The sequence below is a fragment of the Lissotriton vulgaris genome, chromosome 1_1, assembly GCF_964263255.1.
Source record: "Lissotriton vulgaris chromosome 1_1, aLisVul1.2, whole genome shotgun sequence".
Taxonomy (NCBI): Eukaryota; Metazoa; Chordata; class Amphibia; order Caudata; family Salamandridae; genus Lissotriton; species Lissotriton vulgaris.
Window position 1 is genome coordinate 717,440,557 of NC_141685.1, and position 15,516 is coordinate 717,456,072.

The following is a 15,516-nucleotide window of genomic DNA, read 5'->3' on the forward strand; positions in this document are numbered from 1 at the left end:
CAATGAGGTGGGTGTTTCGCTCATCACTGCATCTGCCCTTTTGTTCCTGGATGGTTTTGAGAACCCTTCGCAATGCAGAGGGCAAGGCGACTGGTAATCTAACGAAAGCATAGCACAGCAAGCTGTTTATTTGTGAATGTAGGATGGAATACCACATACTTTAGCACACATGCCTTCATCACACCATCATAAGAATGAGCACGTGCTTAGTATTCATTAGTGCAGAGCGACGTGCCTTAGAGAGGTCCTGGACATTGGAAAAGGATCATTTACTAATCCAACTCCAGTCTGTGCTACAGGAGGGAAGGCGTTGGACTTTAAATCCAACACCATTCCTCCAATGCACCCCCTCTAAAGCAAGTGTTTGTAACGGCTGGCATGCTGAATGAATGCATGCCAACAACGCGTTTGTTCTATTGCCAGGGTTGTGAAAGCACAGTGTGATTCTGCCTTCGCCCTAAAGGACAGTTCCCATTTTCTAAACAAATTTTTGTTTAAAAAAATGTATGCAGCACAACCTTTTTCTAATAAGGCACTGTTTTGTACAATTACGAACATCACCTCTGTGGCACTCATACATCATGCGCATTCTATTACTTTGTCGTGCGGATGTGTTGATGCAAAAATCAATCATAGTGATATTGCTCAGAAATAAGGCAGCCATGTATATTCATTAGTATCAATTTGTGACATGCTCACACAAATAAAACCCACACCATCCGTATTAATACCTCAAAATCCCACCAAGAAATGTTACATTTGTAAATTTTGCTATTTTTGCACCCATGTTTTATCTACATGTGCAATCTTTTTACCTATCTGGCCTTATGTAGGTAACCACATTTTGTTATATTAAACACAGATATTCTTTCAGTCAGTATACAATATTTGGGAAAATGCTATTCAAAAGCAAACAAATATTCTCACTTTCACAAAAGCAGTGTCAAAAGGTTCTAACATATACATTAAAAATTACGAATACTTGACACCCAGGCCATTCTTAGAGCTTTGGGGCCAGGAATAGTCAGAACTGTCACACTTGTAGGTGGATGATGGTTAGTAATTGTAGTGGTACTGTCATTGGCAGCACAGGCAGGAGCAATGGGTGACTTAAGATGCAATTGTCTCCTCAAGAGGATCGTGGCACTTATTTTTCTTTATTTACAAATTAAGCACTGCTGGAAGGAGTACCTGGACACATGCCTGTTGGCATAGACCTTCATGGGCCCGGTGCTTCTAGAACAGGGAGCTGAATGTTACCTATTACCTCTTCAAAGTAGCCCGTAGACAGCCAAATGAAGCAAATTGCATGGACAGGGCTCTTTCAGCCCTTTTTAGTCCTTATCAAAGACCATAGTAGGGCTACCCACAGAAACCAGTGCTTCAAGTGTATGTGAGGTGAGTGGTGACTATGCATAGTGAGCACACTCGCTCCACAAACATAATTTCGTTGTTGCTATGGGTCAGAGCTGGGACCCCTGGTTTGCCTCCTGTGACCCCTAGCAGTGTGTTTTCAACCCCTGGCCACAGAGGAAAGTCACAAACTTGAAAACTAATATTTATTGTTGCAGGTGACGAGGAGGCCAGTAAAAAAGACGCCTCTATGTCTCTTACTCTCCAGAGCATATGACGGGAAGGGAACAAGAAAAACAGGAGCGATTAGGGGAAAAAGAAAGAGATGAAGTAGAGGGTAAACATTTTAAGGGGAAATGAGGAGAAAATAAGGAAAAGGCGACTAGGAAGAGGACAAAAGAAAGACACACAAGAGATCAAGAGGCAAAAGCAGAGGTGTTTGTGTGTGTGAGATAGGGAGAGAGAGACAGAAAGTTGAATTAAAGGTAGAGGTTACGTGAGAGATACAGGTGTGAAAGACAGTGATACAGGTGAGAACAAGACGTGATAGACACATAGGTAATACGGATACAGGTAAGAATCAGTGATGGGGAAGACCGGTAAGAGGGGATGAGGCGGTTTGAGATGTGATATTGGCACAGATGGGAAAAAGATGGCTAATAGAGACAGAAAGAGAGTAAGAGACAGGTGTGAGAAGAGTAATTAAGGAACAACTGATGATAGACCTCTGAAAGGCAGAGTAAGGTAAGTGAGACTCGTAATAAGCTACAACCATGAGATAAAAAGTTAATACAAGTTATAAAGATGAAGCTGAGAGAGTGTGGAGAAAGTTGCAAGAGGAGAAAGACTACTGAGTAAGAGCGTGCAGTGAGGAGAGGCAAATGGTGGTTAGACTGTTGAGAGAGTTAATACAGACAATAAGAGAGACAGCTCAGAGAGAAAGGAAGACGTACGTGACAGAGAGGCATGACAAGGAGGCACTTTAGAAAGACAACAAAGAATTGGGTAGGTGGGCAGGTGAGAAAGGACAGATGAAGAAATGGAGAACAAAGCAGGGCACAGAACTTGAAAAGGTCATGAAATTCAGAAAAATGCCCCCCACAGAAGAGGTCAGTCATAGATCCTCTGAATCAAAATCCTTAATACAAAGAGTCAACTGTTCAACTCTGTTAGCCGCAGGAACGCTCTGTGCTCAAACATGCCTGCTGTAGAATCTGCTGATCAGGCTAGCAATATCCAGCTTGGAATATTCTATCAAGACTCTATTGAACGCAGACCAAACTAATCAGGATGTGGAACTCAAGGTAATATTCAATGCGACACAGGAGGGAGGTTGTTTAGGGGAAAGGTCAAAGAGGTAGAGAAAATTATTGGTATTGAAGAAATCAGCAATAATTCCAAATAGATTTTCTGATCACACAGTTGCTCAAACAGAAATGAAGATAGAATTAAGTTATTCCCTTACATCTAGATCATCATTCAATAAATAATGTTTACAATATAAGGAATGGCTGTGCTTCATGTGTATGTTTATTAAGGAGTTTTGTAAGCTTGACATAGAAACAAATGTACTATCAAACGTGTTGGATACATTCAAAGCTGCTCTTAAATGGCAAAAGTATGTGTATCCCATAAAACAGTCATTCAAGCTCAATAGATTAGCAGGAATTCAAGAATCAATAGAAAGTGCAGCCTCCCAAATGTTAGTAAGAGCTTCTATTGAAATTATATGAAATTGGGAGCAGGCCAACAGTTTAAATAAATACATTTGTCCAAAGACTTAGTAAATGATAGAACTAGAGGGAAATGCTGTTATGAATAAGGTGAGCATATTGGGAAGATGTTGGCCTGGATAGCTATGTCTAAATTCAAACAGAATAAGTTTACTGAGAATTTAGACTGAAATACTAAGCCACTCATTAAGCAAGATAAACCAATAGTGTTTTTTTTTTTTTTACAAAAGATATAGTTCTATCTATCAAATAATAATTGCCCTTACTGATAATTTATTTAATCAATATTTGGAAAAGATTCAACTCCAAAAATTAACTTGTGAAACGCTATTAGAAATTATTCACTCATTTTTGAGGTGGCAATCAGTCTGGCATTGGATGGTTTATCTAAAGGTGAAGCCTATGTGAATGAGGAAATTCCTTCAGAATATTATAAAGATTTTTTCCCACAATGTAAAGGACCTCTTATGAAATTATTTAACAAATTCATGGCTGGGGGTCAGATGGCTTTTATGAAGCTACAGTTATATGTTTTCTAAAATAAAGCTGAACAACAAGACAATCCTAATTTATCAAGAACTATTAGTCTATTGAATTCAAAATATTTGTGAAAATTGTTCAGAATCTTATCACGCAAGTGCCTTAATAATGTATTTATCCAGCTAATTTATTTAATCAGACAATGCACTCTCCCTAAAAACAAATTATGTTATGCAAGCCAATAGATTTTTTTTATTGTAAAAGGACAAGGAGACCCAATTCGTAATTGGTCAGGGACCTTTGGGTAATTGAACTTTTTTCTAAAGACAGTGGTCCCCAGACAAAAAATAGTTGAAAGACAATAACTATAGACCCAATCAGTACTTTATTGAAGAAATCTGTCCAGCCGGATAGATATTTATTGTGCAATCGATTCAATATTTACAAAGAGCAAACAAGAAGCAGTTTTAAGTGGGACACAAGCCTGTATCCACCTTTAGCAAGAAAGACATACAACATAAAGTGAAGGGTTCAAGCAAGGGAAAATGTTTGTTTTCAGCACATTTCTCATAAATGAAACAGACTATACAGTAGATACCATTACACTCAAATTAGGACATTTTAAACAAGCGTATATGGTGTACAAGGTGTCAACAGGCATTTTAATAAGCATGCCTGTTTACATATGACTTAATTGTCTTAGTTAATGGCCAAGCTGCCTTTGGAGGCAGCTTGGCCAAGCTTTTGTACATTAATCAATCTCTCCCTCAAGGAAGGACAAGTGCCTAGTGTCTGGAAAAAGGCGATTGTGAACCCTATTCATAAAAATTCGGCAATGCCATGGTCAGACCTGAAAAATCTCCGCCCGATTTCCCTCCTACCCCATCTGAGTAAGATGACTGAGAAACATGTTAATACCCACCTGTCCAAATACATCGAGGCAGCAGACGGTCTGGACCCTTCTCAATCTGGGTTCAGACCAAACCACAGCACCGAATCAGCTCTCCTCTCCGTGACTGATACCATCCGGATGTCACAGGATAGAGGAGGATCTATGATTCTGGTGCTGTTGGATTTGTCTGCTGCCTTCGACACGGTGTCTCATGATATTCTTATCAGTCGTCTGAAGAGGGTAGGAATAGGAGGAACTGCGTTAGCCTGGCTAGAAAGCTTCATTACTGGCCGCTCACAATGTGTTCGACTGGGATCCCATCTTTCTATCTCCAGGGAGCTCACCAAGGGGGTTCCACAGGGCTCATGCCTGAGCCCCACATTGTTCAATGTGTACGTGGCCCCTTTGGCTGAAATTGTGAGAGAATTTGGGTTCACACCAATATCATACGCAGATGACACTCAACTGCTGTTTCCCTTTGAGACACTAATGCCAGCAGTTAAAAATACCTTTGCTGCTGGGATGAGAGCAATATCCCATTGGATGACCTCTAACTGCCTACAATGCAATGTAGGTAAGACAGAGGTCATGCTCTTCGGAGAGGCCCCACTCTTATGGTCTTATGGTCGCCTGATTGATGGCCCTCCAAACTAGGCCCTGTCCCCATCCCCAAAGAGGTAGTAAAAAACCTCGGGGTCCGACTTGACCAGTCCCTGATACTTAAAGACCAGGTTAATCAGGTGACCGGATCCTGCTTTGGGGTCATTGGACTTTTGAGAAGGGTTTTCCCCTATCTAGCAGACTGTCATAGGAAAACTTTAGTCCAGGCACTGGTAATCAGTAGACAGGACTACTGTAATGGGGTGCTCATCTCCACCAATGAAGAACAATTAAGCAGACTACAGGTAGCTCAAAATACAGCGGCCAGACTAATCTTGAATGTGCCACCCAGAACCCCCTCACGTCCTTTATTGAACAAACTTCACTGGCTCCCAATTCGTCAGAGGGTGAAGTTCAAGATATGATGTATAATCTATAAATGCCTGTCGGGCACTAGCCCTAAGTACCTATCCGAAATTTTCAGACCCTATGGGCCTAGTCGCTCTTTGCGTTCTCAGACCCAATCCTTGTTACAAGTACCACGGATTAAGAAGGAAAGACAGGGAGGCCGAGCCCTCTCGTACCGAGGCCCCACTTTATGGAACTCCCTGCCTCTTACCCTTAGGCAAAATCCTAATTTAGCTGCCTTTAGGAAATGCTTAAAGACACACCTGTTCCTGACCATGTACACATCCTTTACTGCCTGATGATCTTTTCTCTGGATATAGCTTTGGTATGAACAAAAGCGCGGAGATACCCCTTCGGGGGTCGAATTCCTGCGCTATATAAGCATATAAATAAATAAATAAATGACTGGTGTGGGACCATTTAAATAAAGGTCTGGGTGCCGGTACGAGGGATGACGTACTGGAAGGCTGTGTCCGGGTAGTAAGGTTCCAAGATGACGATAGTTCAAGTTGGCGGAAGCCGCTTGTGCGGATTCCTGTTACATCCTTGTGCCAGTACGGTTAGGGAAGCGTCATCGACAGCTTGTACACTATACACGCTTGTTTAAAATGTCCTAATTTTTGTGTAATGGTGTCTACTGTATATTCTGTTTGTTCTATGAGAAAAGTTGGATACAGGCTTGTGTCCCACTTAAAACTGCTTCTTGTTTACTCTTTGTAAATATTGAATTGATTGCACATTAAATATCGGTTCGGCTGGACAGATTTCTACAATATAATACTGGTTGGGTCTATATTTATTGTCTTTCAACTCTTTTTTGTCTGGGGACCACTGTCTTTAGAAAAATAAATGATTATTCTTAATAAAATAATCACAAAGTGGCTATAATTATACTTGATGTGAAAAAAACATTTGATTTAGCTAATTGAGGGCTCTGTTGATTATAATCCAGAAATTCCCTTTACTGGAACAGTTTTTAGAGGCACAAAAACATTTATATTCAAAAGCTTTCACTTCAATTAAAATTAATTCTCAGTAGGTGGGTAAGATTAAAATCACTTGAGAGACCCACCAGGGTTACCCAGGTCCCTGGTTCTCGTTGCATTCTTTATCAAGTCATTAGCAACTACTATTCTAACATTTCATAGCACCGTGCCAAAATATCTGGAATGGTGAAAGTACAATTATATGTTGATGATGTGATTATTTTTTTTAAGTTGATAACTTTAACATAATACACATATTAGAAAGAATTAATTATTTTACCAGGATCGGGGCATATAAAATTAATCATTGAAAACTGAACCAATGTTGAATATTGTGACTGTGGATAAAGTCTCAGCTATTTGAATGCATAGGTTTACTCTAAATGCGCCTAGTACATGGATGGGCATGGTACAGCTAACAATATCCATCTGTTTAAATTATATAATCTTTCAACATTGATTAAAGTAAATACAACTGCTTGACAGATGGCAATTACTGTTGTGGACAATAAGTAAAGGGCCAAGTTGATCAGATAATTACACAATTTCACTACAAATATCTTGTATTTAAATGGACAAATATGATGGAGGCTTAGCACTGCCCAATGTTCCATTATTCTATCAGATTGTATTGGCCAATTCTCTCTTGTTTTAATTTTACTTCAAGTCCGTCAGATTTTGATAGGTTAGTTTTACATAGAATGATTAACAACTCTGCAATTTATTTACCCAAGTTTTAAAGTCTTCCAAATCTTCAAATAAGAGTGGACATTACAAATTCTTGCTTTTTGGAGTATTTGGTCACCTTCTTGGAAAATCCAGCTATTAAGATGTGTACATAAATCAGCGTCAAGCTATTAAAGATTTTGCACTTAACGCAATATAGAAGTCATGGAAACAGCTTCAGATCAACTGCACTTTTTTGTAAATGAAAGCCTCTCTGAACGCTTTTGTTGGAGGATAGTTTATTGGCAGGGATAAGTACGTGCCTACCACTAACAACAAGGCCAACCACGCAGCATAATGTTCAGTCAAGGTCTCAATATTTAGCACCTGGTTTAACCCTTGGTATCTGGCTGCAAGCAGGCAGGCATAACTCAGGAGACAGGTATGTAAAGCATTTAAAAACACCAATACATTACATATGTAAGATGCAACATACAATAAAAATCCCACATCAATTTATAAAAATAGGAAATATTTCTATTTTTTGAATGACTCAAAATGACAATAATCCAATGTAAGGAACTGGAGATATGAATTTTGAAAGATTAACCACTTTAAGGTGCTTCAAAACATATAACACCAACTTGGGACATCTGGTCGTGCTTGACTGGGTCATAGTTAAAGTTTGAGGCCGACCTTGATGGATTTTACCTTCACAATTTAAAACTTTTCTGGGGGATTTCCTCTCGACAGCGAGCAAGGAGCTTCCCCAGGCTGGATTTGCAGACAGTTTGCCGGCTTGGTTCAGTGGGAGCTCCCAGTCAACTCCTGGAAGTCTTGAGCTCCAGAGGGTTCAGCAGGATGAACCTGAAATCCAGGCCTGGTAGTGGTTGAAGATAGTTGGCTTGACTCTCGACGACGGACAGGTCCACTTACGGAGATTTTCTAAAAGTTCCTCCAAACTTTCCAGATAAGAATAACACAGAGGTTATTTCAAAAAATGTATGTGGAACGTCAGTTCTTGATAAAGATATGGGATGCTGGTGTGGGATTCTTAAACAGAAGATATATAAAATAATATTATCCCAACAATTAATAAAATAGAGAAAAGAAACAGGGCAGAGAAAAGAAACAGGGCTGAAATTTAATGAAAGGCTGGATAAAAACCTTGCAACTTTGTTATGAATACTTTCAAGAAGCAACTTTAGGAGAATAGATCTGTATCCCAGATGTATGCCTCATCATACACTGATGATTAATTTGTCATCTCTTTTTTTCAAAGTAATGCCAATTTGCTGTGTTAGTTGTTTGGTTTCACACAATGGTAGTTTGTCCCACTGTTCATTCTTTTGGAGTTGAAATCTTAACACTTCGCACATCCAAGTTTAAAGTTAGTATTCTCCCAGATCTATATAATATTGTTTGGATATTCAATTCATTCAAGTGATATAGACCTTTTGACAAAAATGTTTATATTTATTTCTTTGTACAGTGTACGCAGTGCATCATCCAATCCGTGTAGTATTGCCATCTGTGCACTGCAGCCATATCTAAAGCCTGACTGAAACACCTATGAATCAGATGTACCAGGATGTTCCCAAGATCAAAGCATTCTATAATGAATTCCTAGTGTACTATGGTGCCCATCATCAAAATTTGGAGTAAAATAGCATGCATTAAGAAGCTCACATCAGCATCACTGTTTCAAAATCCACCTCAACCAAAAATTCAAACTCCCAATAAAAAGGCCTTTAAATATTCATGGACAAGGCCCAAGGTCAATGTCCATCATATTTCATCCTCAGATGTCCTCCAAGGGAACTGTGTTAAGAATAAAAGACATATTGTGCCAGCAGGGTTGGCTCTAGGGTGGTGTGACTGGTGCAGTTGTACCTGGTCCTGACCTTGGGGTGGGGGAGGGGGTGTGGACGCAGTTTTTAGAAATGACTAATGGTTTGGAAAACAGCAGTTGCAGAGTTGCTTGTGTGTTGGGCAGTATTCAGATAGAAATAAAATGTCAAGATAACTCTGGTGATTAATTTTCCTGGTGGGCAGGGATCAAGTTGTGGCTAGTAGAAGTTTTGACTCGTCATAAAGTATCACAGAGTGTTAATGTGCCCACTGCAAAGAATGTGTACAGTGCAGATCACAGAACTGTATTTCATGTGGTTAGATCAGTAGGTTAATGCTTTTGTCACAGAGACCCTTTTGTTACTTGCAGTTCTTAAGATACAATCCTGATATAGCACAGAGACATGTGAACTGTCATCAACGAGCTGCATGCAAACTGCATAGCATAGATTTGGAACCTTATGTTATTCCCCAGTCTTTTATTTTCCTACTGTTGCTAAAAAGGGTTTGTTTGGCTGGAAATACGTTTTTATTAGAAAATGCAACTCCAACCATAGTGGTACGTTTTTAATCCTGTGTTTGTGCTTCTCAAAGACCAACCACTCTTAATATACACTGCCTACTAGTATGGATGACCTGCTAATCTTACACCATGTAATTCTCATCGTCTTGTGTAACATTTCATATATTCTGATTTACACTCTATGATTCACCGTCTCTGTATAATATGTGATGTAAAGTGTTCTGACACTCCCCACTGGTATGAGTAGAGCTAAAAAAACAAATGAAATGCATGTGAGAGAGGGACTATAGAGAGAAGATGGACACTGTTGGAGGGTGGTAGTGAGGGAACGTGTGGAGAATAAGGTCATTGGGGGGAAGCCTAAATAGATTGTCCCGCTGGTCGCCACCAGTGCTAAAGACAGCCCTGTTTGTCAGATCTATGGAAGGTGAGTGAATAGAAGGATTGGCCAAAAGATGTGTCCTAATATGTGCTGAAAACTAAGTCGAATTTTCTGCAGAAACCACAAGCATGTTTTTTTTCAGTTTGTTAGAGACTCATCACTCAGCAGGGTGTAGGACAATACCTTGACCTTCCCAGTGTTGAGGTATGTAGTCTTTATCTCTCTTTTGCATTTGACTGTATAAAAAGCAGAGCTAATTCAAAGAAGCTGTTCTCCAAATCTGTACATAAAGTATCAGGAAGGTTATTGAGATTAAGTCTATTATTGTTGATAGTGTAGTGTTCTTCACAAAAGAATGCAGCAGCTTGAAAATTCTGCGTACTTGTGTTTTTTTAACATGATCTTTCTGTCAAAACGGAATTATCAGTCTTTGTCTGAAAAATGAGTGGAAGGGATTATAGGTAACAAGCTTTATTATATGGGCAAAATGTGCAGAGTAGACGATAAGAGAACACTGAACTGTCGAGCTCTGAAGCTTCAGCCACTTACCGAAAGAACAAGCACAAAAGGCTTGATGCACATTTAAGAACTATGAGTATAGAAAAGCAAAGCACATTAACATATGAAATAGTGGGCGATATTCACAAGAACGTGCGTGCGATTACTATCGCCATAGTAATTTATCGGTAGAATAGTTAACGTTGCCTAACCCTGATCAATATCGCCATGTTAGCGGGGTATTATCAAGCCTGCTGTACCTGGCAATAGTAACAGGGAAGGGGTGTCAAAAAACCCACGTTTTTTATCATTGCGATGGTGCATTGAAATCCTGCGTTAGCCGGCGATACGTTGTGAATGGCCAATATTCGGCTGCAAAGTCCCATCATCACTACTTTTAGCTCCCGGTCCAACACTGCCCCTGCTGGAAGCCAGGTGTCACTGTGAGACTGGCAGTATGGTGACCGTGGCAATCAGCTTCCTCGAAGTCGGATCATTTGTTCTAATCAAAAATACTGTAATTTTAGTTGTGCTAACTTAGGCAGACAGCTTCCCTCTGGAATACCTGCATCTTAAAAGGCTCCTGGCAGTGTTCCCTTCCTTGCTGCAAATCAGAGGCGCAACTAGAGCCGAATTTCGGGGGGGCTAAGAAAAAATTGGGGGGGGCTGAACCTTTAATCAGTAGGCAGAGTGGAGCTGCAGGGGCTCTTAGAAGGGGGTGAAACAATTGCAAGGCCAAATAAACATTCAAATGGTCTTTTAAAGACCTATGAAACGTTCTGTGTGTGCCCGGGATCTGTCTCATCCCGGGCTGCCACACACGACGGGGGGGGGGCTGGAGCCCGGTGAGTCCAATGGGTGTTGTGCGCCTGCTGCAAATAGTCGTCCTGCTTAACACCAGCAAAGGCAGTTGTAAAATCCCTGGTGCTAATGCAGTCTATCTTCTGTTTTTCCTTCACTTCGCAGGTCTTGAAATTCGTTGTGAATGGGGTGTTGTGGTTTTCTCGTGTGTTTTTGCACGGGAATGCCTACTCTGCATCTCATTAGTGTTGGTTGCTGGTGTCCACTGTGGAGCTAAATTTGGGGACAGCTATCGCGGGAATACTGGTGTTGTCTGCAGTTTGCACCAGCATGTGAATGTTAATTCTATCACCACTTTTGATGCGTTAAAGTGGGGATCATTTGGAGTTAAATCCTTGTGAATATGCCCCAGCATTTCTTCCTTTTTTTAGTAAACAATGATCAACTATAGAACTCATTTTCCTTAAGCTTGTTAGATAACTTGAAGATGTGCCCATTCTCCACCCAGCATTGCGCTCGTGGCACTCACATGAGATGCGCGTGGTTACGTGATGCACAACAGTTGTGTCATCTCTAGACTTAGTCCTCGTCCGCCTGTGGCATTTAACTCAAATTGGGGGTTATCCTTAAATTGTACATTCCCATTTGAAATTCCTCAATATTTCTTTAGCATCATCTTCATAAAGTGAAACCTTCCTTAAAACCACTGCCTAAATGCCCAATTTGGAGTTTGGCAGACAGGGTACTCTGTCATAAATACAACAGAGTATCATGTCTGCCTAATCCTTGGTTCGTCAGATTCATCTAGTGATGGGTGGAGCAGTGCTTAATTTGTGAACAAAATAAGTGCCAGGGCTCTCGTCAGTAGGCCACTGTATGCTAGAACCATTTACCTGGGAAAATCTAACCTGCCCTTAATTCTATATTTTCAGAAAGACCTTAAAACCTATCTATTATAATCAACCTGAAATTAGGCATGGGCGGAAAATCCGTTACGCTCGCGGATTTTGCGGATTTTCGGTAAATTCGCAATCCGCGAGATTCACGAATTTCCCGCAAAATCCGCAAATCCGCGAGCTGCGGATTTTTTGCTTGTGTTTGCACTGCTCAGGGCCCGCGGCGCGGGCAGCAACAATCTTGCACTAGCGAAATTACAAAAATTACAATTGGGGAGGGGTGAAGGAAGTGGCCCAGTCTCCAACTTCCTGTTCCTGTCCAGCAAGCTCCTCCCATTGGGGTGGGGTGAAGGAAGTGCCCCAGTCTCCAACTTCCTGTTCCTGTCCAGCAAGCTCCTCCCATTGCTTAGTCCATTTCCTGCACACTTTGATTTCGATCTTGACTGGGAAGGATTACTTTTTGTGGATGCTGCTGGATATTTGGATTTGAGGCCTTTTGGATTACTTTTGGATTCTTTCACAAGTAAGTTGATAAGTTGATGTTGTTTGTTTGTGGTGATTTATTTTTGTGTGTGTTTTTCGACTTTTTGGGGTGGGTTTAGGGGCTGGCTATGTTGGTGGGAGGCCATTTTGAGGCATGGTCCTGCAGGTCCTGGCCATGTGGATGGGGTCAAGCGGCCATTTTGAAGTCAGGCAGTGTGCTTTGTGCCCTAGGCCCACCCAGTCTGCTCTGATTTCTTTCATGATGCCCAGGGGGCCTAGAACTCCCGCGGATTTACCGAAAATCAGATTTTTTTGCTTGCGTTCGCACTGCTCGCGTCCCGCGCAGCAACAATCTCGCACTCGCGAAATTGTAAAAATTACAATTCTGCACATGAATTGAAAACCACCAGGCTTATTTATGGGTGCATGCATGATACAACTGTTTTGTTGAATTTTAACATGATTCTGGCCAGGGCATGGATGGCATTGGATTGTGGTGATTTTTGTGTGTTTTACGACTTTTTGGGGTGGTGTTGTGGGCTTGCTATGTGGGTGGGGGCCATTTTATTGCCTGGTCCCGTGTGGGTGGGGTCTAAGGGCCATTTTTAAGCCAGTTTGTGTGCTTTGTGCCATAGGCCTGCACCCAGTGTGCTCTGATTTCATCCATTATGCCCAGGGGGCCCAGAATAGGTCTGTTCGTGAATTTTGCGGGTTTTTCGCCACGTTCGCGTCGTGAAGCAACAATCTCGCACTCGCGAAATTGCAAAAATTGCAATTCTGCACCAGAAAACCACCAGCAGGCAGCATAAACCTTCTGAAACTTAATGGATGGCATTGTATATTGGATTGTGGTGATTTGTGTTGTGGTTTTTGACTTTTTGGAGTAGGGGTTGGGGGCTGGCTATGTTGGTGGGGGCCATTTTGAGGCATGGTCCTGGCCATGTGGATGGGGGTCAAGCGGCCATTTTGAAGGCAGGGAGTGAGCTTTGTGACATAGGCCTGCACCCATTTTGCCTTGCTTTCACCCATTGTGCCCAGGGGGAGTCAGTGGTACATGAAACTACAACCCTCTCTGTGGGCTCTCTTGGATCAATGTTAAATTCCTGTTTCCCAAAAATTTAGCAATTCTTATTTTTGATATTTCCATATTGTGGTGTGCACGTGTGTATTCATAAATGCCTACTTGCGAACTATTAATTGAAGCGCTACATATGCAACATATATTTAACTGATGTTCCTCTGTCTTCGTTTGCTTTTAGGTGCACAAAGTCAAGAACTCCGCATCATCATTGAGCATCAGTGCCAGGAAGAAGTCCTGCTGCGGCCTGCTGTTCCGACATCTGAAGAAGATGGGTCCAAAAAGAGGTGGCCGTAGCTCCTCTTGCAAGAAAGATGTCTCTACTAAGGAGAAGAAGAAGCAAGTGGCACCGCTTACCAAGGAGACTGGTGCCTCGACCACTACATTTTTTTCGAAAAAAGAAAAGTCCACCATGAGTGCTGCACAGGTAGCCTGTTTAGTGGTTGAATCACCAACGACCAGTGATGTTGGCTCATCGCAAGAAAGTAGCAGCACACAATCAACACAGGTTGTAACTCATCTCACAAGTACTATTCAACAACCAAAGCCGCAACAACAACTGCATGGGCTACTGGTACAAGCACAAGTACATGCGCAAGGAGCTGGCCGAGAAGGAGCTGGCCGAGAAGGAGCTGGCCGAGAAGGAGAAGGCCGAGAAGGAGCTGGCCGAGAAAGAGCTGGCCGAGAAGGAGAAGGCCAAGAAGGAGCTGGCCGAGAAGGAGCTGGCCGAGAAGGAGCTGGCCGAGAAGGAGCTGTCCGAGAAGGAGCTGTCCGAGAAGGAGCTGTCCGAGAAGGAGCTGTCCGAGAAGGAGAAGGCCGAGAAGGAGAGGTCCATGGAGAGTTGCAAGTAGAGGTCAGTGAAGAGGCCCATGTAGCGGCGCATGGAGCGGTGCAAGTGGCCACAATGGTTGTTCTTCCAGAAGTAGGGGCACAGGAGGAAATTGACTTTGGAGCGGGGGTATCATGTCAGGAAGACGAAGTCACTCTTCCTGATGATTCATTTTCTCCCAGCTCCCCAGCAAGGAAAAGATCAAGGAGGGTGTGTAGAAGTTCCTCTTCAAGCGCCGCTCCATCAGATGATCTGGATCTAGAATGGCAACCATCTCCGACGTCTGAGAGGGAGGCACACCATGAGCTGAGAAAGGTATCAAATGTTAAAAGGAAGGGCCCCAGAAAGCTCATACTTATGGATCCGAACGTCGGACTTGATGAAGTGGTGCATTCTGATGTTGATGAACAGGATGACAGCAATGACCTAGTCATCACACACGTCATTCCAGCCACACCGGCCATGCAGCAGACAGACATTTATACCCTATCCCGACGTCATGCTGAGCGTGACCCTGGCGACGTGGCACTGGTAGCACCACCAACGCAGTCAAGTAGTACAACAAGTTCAACAAAACCTACAGCTCCCATATTTTCTCCCCAGAGGGGAACTCCATCCAGCTCGACTCCCTCAAGTAGGGTTGCTGCAATAATTGCACAACCCAGTAGATGTCTGCAAGGCTCATCCACCACTGCTTCATCTGGCATTGACAGTATCATCTCGTGCGGCAAAACCAGAAGTTTCCAGTCCCCAGTTTGGAACTTTTTTAGTGTCCATGCAAAGCATGATTATATAGCCGTTTGTTCCATTTGTAAGACTAGAGTTAGCCGTGGTAAGACTGGTACCAACTATGGTACCGGAGGCCAGATAGGTCATCTTCAAAGAAGGCACGCTGTTGAATGGTTTGCGCACCTAGCAAATATCAAGGGAAAGCAATCCCAAAGGGCAAGTGGCCAAAATATACCCGTACTAGGTGTTTCATCTGAAGATGACGGGGAGGTAGAAGAAGCGTCAGACATTTGTCTGGTTGCACCCAGTACCCCTGGCAGCACCACAC

General features: G+C 42.2%; 1 protein-coding gene across 1 annotated transcript in view; it reads right to left on the minus strand.

Annotated features, from left to right (window-relative positions):
• LOC147747702 (potassium channel subfamily T member 2) overlaps positions 1–15,516 on the minus strand; it is a 1,549,272-nt gene that overhangs the window by 1,294,996 nt on the left and 238,760 nt on the right. The window lies entirely within an intron of this gene.